Source organism: Acinonyx jubatus, chromosome A2 (genome assembly GCF_027475565.1).
Source record: "Acinonyx jubatus isolate Ajub_Pintada_27869175 chromosome A2, VMU_Ajub_asm_v1.0, whole genome shotgun sequence".
Classification (NCBI taxonomy): domain Eukaryota; kingdom Metazoa; phylum Chordata; class Mammalia; order Carnivora; family Felidae; genus Acinonyx; species Acinonyx jubatus.
In genome coordinates this window covers 146,395,875-146,407,970 of record NC_069383.1, presented here as the reverse complement: position 1 = coordinate 146,407,970, position 12,096 = coordinate 146,395,875, and the positions used below count along the sequence as shown (strand labels likewise).

The window sequence follows — 12,096 nt, the reverse complement described above, 5'->3', positions numbered from 1 at the left end:
TAAACCAATGTCTGCTAGCTTCAAACTTTTCTTCTGCAGTGCCCTCATCCCTCCCAGTCCTTTGTAGAATTGGATTAATTTGGGGGCTTAAAGGAATGTTGTGGCTGGTTTGATCTTTTATCCAACATATGTCATCCATATCAGCAATAAGACTGTTTTGCTTTCTTATAATTTGTGGGTTCACTGGAGTAGCACTTTCAATTTCCTTCCAAAACATTTCCTTTGCATTCACAACTTGGCTAAGTGTTTGGTGCCAGAGGCCTAGCTTTTGGCCTATTGGCTTTCGACATGCCTTCTTCACTAAGCTTAATTATTTCTAGCTTTTGATTTAAAGTGAGAGACTTGACTTTTCCTTTCAGTTGAATACTTAGAGGCCACTGTAGGGCTATTAATTGGCCTAATTTCAATATTTTTGTGTTTTGGAATAGGGAGGTCTGAGGAGAGGGAGAGAGACAGGGGAATGGCTGGTTGGTAGAACAGTCAGAACACACACAATGTTTACTGGAGGAGTTAAGATGGCAGAGGATAGGGAGACCCTGAGCTTGCCTTGTCCCTTGAACACAACTAGATAAATGTCAAATTACTTTTTTTAATGTCTATTTATTTTTGAGAGAGAGAGAGTGTGTGAGTGGGAGAGGGGCAGAGAGAGAGAGGGAGACACAGAATCTGAAACAGGCTTCAGGCTCTGAGCTGTCAGCACAGAGCCTGACACGGGACTTGAACCCATGAACTGTGAGATCATGACCTGAGCTGAAGTCAGATGCTTAACTGACAGAGCCACCCAGGTGCCCCAATATCAAATTATTCTAAACACCCAAGAAATCGATCTGAGGACTGAGAGAACAAAACTGCACATCTGTAAGTAGGAAAACAACCCCCTCGTGGAGGTAGGAGCTTTGGAGAGTTGATTTGGTGGGCACTGTGGAGGGGAGGGAGCCCTGATCACGGGAAGAGGAGTGAGTGAGTGAGAGACGAAGAATGAAAACAGAGTGACATCATGTGCAGGGGATTTCACAAGAAAACTCTTCCCCCAAACCATTGACTGGGAAAAGAAGAGGAGCTAAGCACTGTAAGCTTTTATAAGTGGCAGAGCACAAAGTGTGAAGTTGGAGGTCTGTGCCATTGCCAGGGTCTCTCCTGGCAGACTTGGTGGTGCTCCAGTGGAGAAGGAGGGCAGAAACCCAGGAGTAAGTAGCATGGTCTGAGGATCCCCTGGGTTGCATGGGGAGAAACAGTTCCCCTTCTTGGTGTAGATTTGGGAGAGGTGGCATGGCTTCTCTGCGTACAAAAGACCCTGCAGATGCCATTGAGCTGCCCCATTCACCAGCAAAGAAACAGGGCCTCCCACTGAGGGCCTTGGTGCTGGCTTTCTGCTGCACTTTACCATAAACTCTAAGCTGTATGCACTTGCGTGATCATTTTCTGGGACAAACCAGCAATTGGCTACAATGCAGCAAGACTCTCCCTTAGAAGATCAGCGCAGGTCTGTGTCATAGGGTCTCTGAAATTTGGAGTTTTGAAACCCAGCTACACCTGAGCTAAAACATGGGATGCTGTGCCACCTGGCAGACAGACGACTTGGACACACACTGGGTGAAGGCAGGGATCTGACAGAAGCTGGGGACACAGGAGGGTTGATTGTTTTGCTCTTCTGTGAGGGCTACCTGCGTAGTGGCAGGCGGGAGCTCCTGTCTTAAGATGAGAGAGCGGGGAAACTCCCATTTTCTCTCCCATTCATGAGCCCTGACCCATGTCAATGAGTAAAACAGTGCCAGCAAGTAGAGGCTGGAGCCACTTACATCAAGCCCCGCCCCCCTGCATCCTGCAGGTGCATCTCCACTAGGACAAGACCTTCTGAGAATCAGTGCAGCAGGCCCCATTCCCAGAAGACCAGCACAAACCCCTGGCTTGTGCCAAGTCTACTGATCATTGAGTTCTGCAAAGGTTTGGCTGTAGGGGAAACAGGATCTAGTGTCCCTTGGGTTTTTTTTTTTTTAATGTTTATTCTTAAGAGAGACAGAGCATGAGCGGGGGAGGGTCAGAGAGAGACAAACACACACACAGAATCTGAAGCAGGATCTAGGCTTCAAGCTGTCAGCACAGAGCCCCACGGGGGCTTGAACTCACGGATTGCAAGATCATGACCTGAGCTGAAGTCAGATGCTCAACCAGCTGAGCCACCCAGGCGCTCCTGGGTTTTTTTCTTTTTAATGGGATACAGGAAAAGCATTTTTTTATTTTTAATGTATTTACTATTATTTTATTTATTTGATCTAGCTTCTTTTCATAAGCAGACTCAAATACACCTAGGATCTAATTTTGCTTTTAACAAGCAGACCAAAACACACAAAAGAACTAGCTTCCCTTTTAATTTCATTTGTTTGGTAGTTTTTGGTTCTCTTCTTAATATAGCCATTACTCGCAGGAGCAGGAATAAAACAGGCTTTACTAACAAAAAAACAGTGACCTTGATAATTTGACAAGATGGAGGAATTCACCTCAAAAGAAGGAATGGGAAGAAGTAACGGCTAGGGTTTTAGTCAATGCAGAGGTAAGTAAGATGCTTGAACTAGAATTTAAAACAGTTAAAAGGATACTAAGTGGACTTGAGGAAAGCATAGAAGACACTAGAGAATCCCTTACTGCAGAGATGAAAGAAATAAAAACTGGTCAGGCTGAAATTAAAAATGCTATAACCAAAATGCAAACTAGAATGGATGCCATGACAATGAGGATGAATGAAGCAGAGAATGAGTCAGTGATATAGAAGATAGAATTATAGAAAATAATGAAGCTGAAAAGAAGAGGGAAGCAAAGGTATTGGGTCATGAATGTAGACTTAGGGAACTCAGTGACTCCTTAAAGTGTAGTAACATTCATATCATAGGAGTCCCAGCAGATGAAGAGACAGAAAAAGGGACAGAAGGTTTATTTGAGCAAATTATAGCTGAAAACTTCCCCAGTCTGGGAAAGGACACAGATATCAAATTCCAAGAAGCACAGAGAACTCCCATTAAATATAATAAAAGCCAGCCATTACCAAGACATATCATAGTCAAATTCACAAAATACATAGACAAGGAAGGAATTCTGAAAGTAGCAAGGGAAAGGAAAGCCCTTCACCTGTAAGGGAAAACAGATAAGGTTCTCAGTATATCTGTTCCAGAAATTTGGCAGGCCAGAAGGGAGTGGCAGGATATATTCAACATGCTGAATGGGAAACATATGTATCCAAGACTACTTTATCTAGCAAGACTGTCATTCAGAATAGGAGAGATAAAGAGTTTACCAGACAAACAAAAACTAAGAGTTCATCATGACCACTAAACCAGCATTGTAAGAAATATATATATATTAAAAATTTTTTTTAATATTTATTTATTCTTGACAGAGAGGCAGAGCATGAGTGGGAGAGGGGCAGAGAGAGAGCGAGACACAGAATCCAAAGCAGGCTCCAGGCTCTGAGCTGTCAGCACAGAGCCTGATGCAGGGCTTGAACTCACAGACTGCAAGATCATGACCTGAGCCGAAGTCGGATGCTCAAGTGACCGAGCCACCGAGGCGCCCTAGAAATATATATTTTAAATGTTCATTTATTTCCTTTGAGAGAGGGGCAGGGCAGAGAGAGAGGGGGTGACAGAGAATCCCAAGCAGCCTCTGTGCTGCCAGAACAGAGCCTGATGGTCCCAAACCCCCAAACTGTGAGATCATGACCTGAGCTGAAACCAAAAGTTGGACACTTAACTGACTGAGCCACCCAGATACCCCTATTAAAGGGACTCTTTGGGGGGGGGGAGGGGAAGACCAAAAGCAACAAAGACTAAAAAGGAACAGAACATCACCAGAAATACCAACTTTACAGGTAATACAATGGCACTAAATTTATATCTGTGAATAATTACTCTGAATGTATATGGACTAAATGGCTCCAATCAAAAGACGTAAGATCTCAGAGTGGATGAAAGAGAAAAACCACAAGATACATGTATATGCTGCCTACAAGAGACTAATTTTGGATCTAAGTCACCTGCAGATTGAAAGTGAGAGGGTGGATGGGGCGCCTGCTCAGTCGGTTGAGTGTCCGATTTTGGCTCAGGTCATGATCTCACAGTTTGTGGGTTCAAGCCCCACAACAGGCTCTGTGCTGATAGCTCAGAGCCTGAAGCCTGCTTCGGATTCTGTGTCTCCTTCTCTGTCTGCCCCTACCCCACTTGTGCTTTGTCTCACTCTCAAAAAAAATGTAATAAAAAAATTAAAAAAATTAAAAAAAAAGTAAGGTGATGGAGAACCATCTATCATGCTAATGGACATCAGAAGAAAGTCGGAGTAGCCATACTTAGACAAACTAGATTTTAAACCTAAGGTTGTAACAAGAGATTAAGAGGGCATTGTATCATAATTAAGGAGTTTTTCTATCAGGAAGATCTAACAGTTGTAAATATATGCCCCCCAACTTGAAGAAGCCAGATATATAAATCAGTTAATCACAAATGTAAAGAAACTCATTGATAATAATACCATAATAGTAGGGGACTTTAACACCCCACTTAGAGCAATGGACAGATCATCTAAGCAGAAAATCAACAAGAAAACAATGGCTTTGAATGACACACTGAACTGAATGGACTTAACATATATTCAGAACATTTCATCCTAAAGCAGCCAAATACACATTCTTTTCGAGTGTACACAGAACATTCTCTAGAATATAGCATATACTGGGTCACAGATCAGCCCTCAACAGGAACAAAAAGATGGAGATTATACCATGTATATTTTCAGACCATGACGGTATAAAACTTGAAGTCAACCACAAGAAAAAATTTGGAAAGACCACAAATAACATGGAGGTTAAAGAACATCCTACTAAAGAATGAATGAGTTAACAAGGAAATTAAAGAAAATATAAAAAGTACATGGAAGCAAATGAAAATGAAAACATGGCAGTCCGAAACCTTTGGGATGCAGCAAAGGCAGTCCTAAGAGGGAAGTATATTGCAATACAGGCCTACCTCAAAAAGCAATAAAAGTCTCAAATACATAAAATAACCTTATACCTAAAGGAGCTAGAAAAGGAATGGCGGCGAATAAGGCCTTAAGCCAGCAGAGGAAGGGAAATAATAAAGATTAGAGCAGAAATAATGTAGAAACAACAAAATCAGAACAGATAAATGAAACTAAGAGCTGGTTCTTCAAAAGAATTAATACAATTGATAAACCCCTAGCTGGACTTATCAAAAAGAGAAAGGACCCAAATAAGTAAAATTATGAATGAAAGAGGAGAGATCACAACCAGCACCACAGAAATACAAACAATTATAAGAGAATATTATGAAAGATTATATGTGAACAAACTGGCTGATCTGGAAGAAGTGGACAAATTCCTAGAAATCTACAAACTAACAAAACTGAAACAGGAAGAAATAGAATATTTGAGCAGACCCATAATTAGCAAAGAAATTGAATCAGTAATCAAAAATCTCTTGACAGGGGCACCTGGGTGTCTGATTCAGCTAAGTATCTGCTTCTTGACTTCAGCTCTGGTCAAGATCTCAGGGTTCGTAAGATCAAGCCCTGCATTGAGTTCCATGTTGACAGTACAGAGCCTGCTTCAGATTCCCTCTCTCCCTCTCTGTCTCTGACCCTCCCCCTGCTCGCTCTCTCCATCTCTCTCTTAAATAAATAAACATTAAAAAAAAATCTAAGAAACAAATGTCAAGGGCCAGATCGCTTCCCAGGGGAATTCTACCCGACATTTAAATAAGAGTTAATACCTATTCTTCTCAAATTGTCCTAAAAAATAGAAATGGAAGGAAAACTTCCAAACTCATTCTACAAGGTCATCATTACCTTGGTTCCAAAATCAGACATACCTCACTAAAAAGGAGAATTACAGGCCAGTATGCCTGATGAACATGGATGTAAAAATTCTCAACAAGATACCAGCAAATTGAATCCAACAGTACATTGGAAGAGTTATTCACCACGATCAAGTAGGATTTATTCCTAGGCTGCAGAGGTGGTTCATTATCTGCGTATCTATCAATGTGATATACACATTAATAAAAGAAAGGATAACCATATGATTTTGTCATTAGATGCAGAAAAGACATTTGACAAAACACATCATCGATTCTTGCTAAAAACCTCACATACCTCAACATCATGAAGGCCATATATGAAAAACCCACAGCTAATACCATCCTCAGTGGGGAAAAACTGAGAGCTTTTCCTCTGCAGTTAGGAACAAGACCCGATGTCCACTCTTACCATTACTATTTAACATAGTACTAGAAGTCTTAGCCTCAGCATTCAGACAACAAAAAGAAATAAAATGCATCCAAATAAGCAAAGAAGACAAACTTTCACTATTTGCAGATGACATGTATGTAGAAAACCTGAAAGACTCTACCAAAAAATTGCTAGAATAGATGAATTCAGCAAAGTCACAGAATATAAAGTCAATGTACAGAAATCGATTGCATTCCTATACACCAATAATGAAGCAGCAGAAAAAAGAATCAAGGAATTGGTCCCATTGCAAGTGTACCAAAAACAATTAGATACCTAGGAATAAACCTAACCAAAGTGGTAAAAGGCCTGTATTCTGAAAACTATAGAACACTTATGAAAGAAATTGAAGAGGGCACAAAGAAATGCATTCCATGCTTATAGATTGGAAGAACAAACATTGTTAAAATGTCTTTCTACCCAAAACAATCTACACATTTAATGCAACCCCCATCAACATACCAACAGCATATTTCACAGAGCAAGAATAATCTAAAATGTGTATTAAACCACAAAAGACCCTGAATAGCCAAAGCAATCCTGAAAAAGAAAAACAAAACTGGAGGCATCATGATTCCAGATTTCAAGCTATACTTTATAGCTGTAATCATCAAGACAGTATGGTACTGGCACCAGAACAGACACATAGGATTAATGGAACAGAATAGAATACCCAGAAATGGACCCACAACCATATGGTCAACTAATCTTTGACAAAGCAGGAAAGAATATCCAATGGAAAAAAGACAGACTTTTCAACAAATGGTGCTGGGAACATTGGACAGCGACATGGCAGAAGAATGAAACTGGACCACTTTCTTACAGCATACACAAAAATAAATTCAAAATGGATGAAAGACTTAAAGGTGAGACAGGAAGCCATCAAAATCCTAGAGGAGAACAGAGTCAGCAACCTCTTTGACCTGGCTGGAGCAACTTCTTACTAGACACATTGCCAGAGGCAAGGGAAACAAAAGCAAACGTGAACTGTTGGGACTTAATCAGGAAAAAATTTTGGGGTGCCTGGGTGGCTCAGTTAGTTGAGCCTCTGACTTCAGTTCAGGTCATGATATCACAGTTTGTGAGTTCAAGCCCTTCATCAGGCTCACTGCTGTCAGCACAGAGCCCACTTCAGATCCTCTGCTCCCCGCCCGCCCCTGTCCCTCCTCCACTTGTGCTCTCTTTCTCAAAAATAAATAAAAAAAGATAAAAAGCTTCTGCCCAGTGAAAGAAACAATCAGCAAAACTAAAGGGCAGCCTAGAGAATGGGAGAAGATATTTGCAAATGATATATCTGATAAAGGATTAGTATCCAAAATTTATAAAGAACTTATTAAACTCAACACCTAAAAAACAAATAGTTCTGTTAAGAAATGGGCAGAAGGCATGAATAGACACTTTTCCAAAGAAGACATCCAAATGGTTAACAGACACATGAAAAGATGGTCAACATCACTCATCATTAGGGAAATACAAATGCAAACCTTGATGAGATACCACCTCACACCTGTCAAAATGGCTAAAATGACCAACACAAGAAACAACAGGTGTTGGTGAGGATGTGTAGAAAAGAGGAACACTCTTGCATTGTTGGTGGGAATGTAACCTGGTACAGCCACTCTGGAGAACAGTATGGAGCTTCCGCAGAAAGTTAAAAATAGGACTGTCCTATGCCCTAGCAATTGCATTACTAGGTATTTACCCAAAGGGTTAAAAAATGCAGATTCATAGGGGTACATGGACCGTAATGTTTATAGGAGCATTATCAACAAAAGCCAAACTGTGGAAAGAGCCCAAGTGTCTATTGACTGATGAATGGACGAAGATGTGGTGTATCAATACAATGGAATATTACTCAGCCATCAGAAAGAATGAAATCTTTTCCATGTCACCATTTGTGACAACATGGATGCAGCTGGAGTGTATTATGCTAATCAAAATAAGTCAGAGAAAGACAAATACCGTATGATTTCAGTCATATGTGGAATTTGAGAAACAAAACAAATGAACACATGGGAGGGGGCAAAAAGAGAGAGGGAGCAAACTATAAGAGACTCTTAATAGAGAGCAAACTAAGGGTTGATGGTGGGAGATGGGTGTGAGGTAGGCTAGATGGGTGATGGGTATTAAGGAGCACTTGTTATGATACTCACTGGGTGTTGTATGTAAGTAATGAATCTCTGAATTCTCCTCCTGAAACTCATATTTCACTGTATGTTAACTAAGTAGAACTTAAATAAAAATTAAAAAAAAAGAATACGTACATTTATTGATGAAGTTTACCTGTCTTATATGGTCACGGTTCATTGCACCCAATATAGTTACAATAGTAATATTAAAGATCACTGGCCACAGATCAACATAACAAATAAAATAATGATGAAAAAGTTTAAAATATTGTAAGAATTACCAAGATGTGACAAAGAGACATGAACTGAGCTAATACTGTTGGCAAAATGACAGTAATAGACTTGCTCAAGGCAGGGTTGTAACAGACCTTCAGTTTGTAAAAAATGCAAAATCTGTGACGCACAATAAAGCAAAAGTGCAATAAAATGAGGTATGCCTGTAGCAAACTTGAATATTGGAATTAAAGAAAGAAAACCTTTAAACCTGTAGCTGACCATGATTATGTACACTGTAAAGAATCTAAAAAGAAATTATTGGAATTAATTATGTAGTTGGCAAGGTCTCAGAACAAAGCCAATGTATGTAAAATCAGTTGCTTATTTTTGTTTTTCTAATGAGCAATTAGTGCAATGAAAGAACATGCTTTACAATAACATCAGAAACATTGAATACCTAGGGATAAATACAACGAAATTTGTAGGATATGTAGGAGCTCTAATTTGAAAATAATAAAACATTGTTGAGAAATTAAAGATCTAGATAAGTTGAGAGATAACATGTTCATTGGTTGGAGGACTTATTATTATTATCCCAGTCAATATCCTACCAGACTTTATTCTGCAGAATTTGAGAAGCTAAAATTTATATAGCCACAACAGTTTTTAAAAAGAGTAGTGTTGGAGAGTGTATGCAGTCTGATTTCCATACTTCTTTTGAAGGTACAGTGAGCAAGGTAGTATGGTTATTGGTGCAAAGATAGACATTTAGATTAGTGGAATAGAACAGAGTCCATATATACATAACTGACTTATGTACATATTGATTTATTTATGTGTTACATGGACTCATGGATGTGGGGATTTTTGACAGAGACTATGTAATTGAGTGAATAATGAATGAACAATCTTTTAATCAAATGGTGCTAGGAGACCTTGATACTCATACATAAAAATGAATCTTGACCTCCGCTCCACACCATATACAAAAACTAATTTGGAATGGTTCATAGACTGAAAAATCCTCTTTTTTTTGCATTTATGAATCTATTTTAGAAGTCTTTTCTTTTGATATAAAGCATGTAGTTGGGTCTTGCTATGCTTGTCAAACTGAAAATGTCTTTTAATGGATGAATAAAGCCCATTGACATTTATAAATATGACTTAATTTTTGTGTTGACCCTGCCACATTTTAAAAAATAACTGATATATGAATTATACTTGTTATATTTTTTATAGTGTGATGTTCTCTACATCTTTCTGTGCCTTTGTTTTAATCTTTTAGGTATTTAGCAACACTTCTGTTTTTATCCAAGTAATACTTTTTTCAAATGCCCTTAATGTCCTGTTTTAGGTTTTTTTTTTTTTTTTACTATTTTTACTGTTCAGTTTGCCATTTTCCTGTGTTATCCTTTGACTCTTACCTTTATACAATAAACAGTAAGCTAATTTCACTTTTCTTCTTCCTTCTCTTCCTTCCTTTAGTATTTAGTTGCATTATTTGTATGTTGTCGAAACATACAAAATTTATATATTATTTTAATCCTCACTTCTGCCTCTTTAATTAATTCTTTAATTCTGCCTCTATAATTAAATATACCAAATTCACAGTAATTTCCCTTGTAGTTCTTTCTCTAGTCATCTCTTGTTTGGATGAGTCTCATTCTTTAGTAGTTTGTTCAAGAAAGGGAAATGGGTGTAGAATTTCTGGATTATTTAATGCCCAACACCTAAAAAAATGTCTTGGTACTTGAAGGACAGCTTGGTTTGGTAGACAATTCTTTTTAAAAAAATTGTTTTTAAACATTTATTTATTATTGAGAGACAGAGACAGAGTATGGGCAGGGGAGAGGTAGAGAGATGGGGAGATACAGAATACGAAGCAGGCTCCAGGCTCCAAGCTGTCAGCACAAAGCTAGACACAGGGCTCGAACTCACAAACTGCGAGATTATGACCTGAGCCGAAGTTGGACACTTAACCGACTGAGCCACCCAGGCGCCCCAGTTTGATAGGCAATTCTTGATTCATACATGCCTTCCTATGGTTTCTTGAAAATGCTGCTTTATTGTTACCTTGTTTTTGAGATTTCTGATGTCAGTGTAGTTTTCTTGTTTTCCTGATTTTTTTTGATGCCTTCAGGGATTTTTTTTCTTTAAAGTCTATTAGCTTTTCTAGGGCATGTCTCAAAGTTTTTCATTATGGGTCAATTTCCCAAGTGCCTGATGGATGATTTCAATATGTAGGTTCAGGTTTTCTTTTGTTTTAAGAAACCTTTTTCAAATTACAGTTTTAATTATTAGGCACATTCCAGTGTTTCGCTTTTAGCTTTTAGGAATTCCATTTAAACTTTAAGTTTAAAATATTCACTTGTCTTCCATTTCAACTACTTTCACTTTCACTTATTTATTTCATTCATATTCTCATTTCCTTTTTTTTCTTCAATACACAGTATGAAGTTTTCATTCAAATCTGATCTTCATTTCTGATATGATTTTGACTTTTTCTTCTATTTTCACTGGATTTTTTTTTGAATCAACTTGTTTCTTTCCTTATTGTTTTCTGGTCCATTTTTAAAGAACGTTTTGTTTTATTTATTTCTGACAGAGAGATGGGGGAAGCAGAGAGAGGGAGAGAGGATCCCAAGCAGGCTCTGCTGTCAGAGTGAAGCCTGATGTGGGGCTCAAACTCACAAACCATGAGATCATGACCTGAGCTGAAACCAAGAGTTGGATGCTTAACTGACTGAGCCACCCAGGCATCTCCATTTTTGGTCTATTTTTGTTTTTATTTTTCAAACTTATAATTCAAGGTTTTTTTTTAATCCTCATGTACTTAGATGCTACAAGTGTGTAGTTGTGAGTCATAGTTTTCTTCTGCTCCATAGTTAATTTTTTGGCGGGTTGGTGAGGGGGGAACTTAGGACTTTTATTAGTTTTTAGCTTTGCTTTTCTTTTTCCTCATAGTAATTTCATATAGATGAAGAATGTTTCTTCATCATTTCATGAGCACAGCTGGTTTTTGGCATGGTTTATAAGATTCCTGGTTCAGAAGTGATGTTTTTTGTTGTAGCAAAGTATAATCTCTTTACTGGTTCTCTTTTGAATTAGTGTTGGTGGTGAAGGTTATATGTCTTTTGACTTTTCTTTCTTTGTTTTTTTTTAAGTTCTTTTTTCAGGATCCTAAATTTCCCTCTTTTTTGTCCCTTCATTTTACCATTTAAGAAGATTGCCTTTCCCGGCACCTGGGTGGCTTAGTTAGGCGTCTGACTTTTGCTCAAGTCATGATCTTATGGGTTTCTGGGTTCGAGGGCTCTGAGCAGACAGCTCAGAGCCTTGAACCTGCTTTGGATTCTGTGTCTCCTTCTCTCTCTGCTCCTCTTCTGCTCGTGCTCTGTCTCTCAAAAATAAATAAGATATTAAAAAAAAAAAGATTGCCTCTCCATTATCCCCTGAATAAATC

General features: G+C 38.6%; 1 protein-coding gene across 11 annotated transcripts in view; it reads left to right on the top strand.

Moving 5' to 3' along the window:
* Window positions 1-12,096, top strand: part of DOCK3 (dedicator of cytokinesis 3) — a 561,979-nt gene that overhangs the window by 48,103 nt on the left and 501,780 nt on the right. The gene's annotated exons all lie outside the window — the stretch shown is intronic.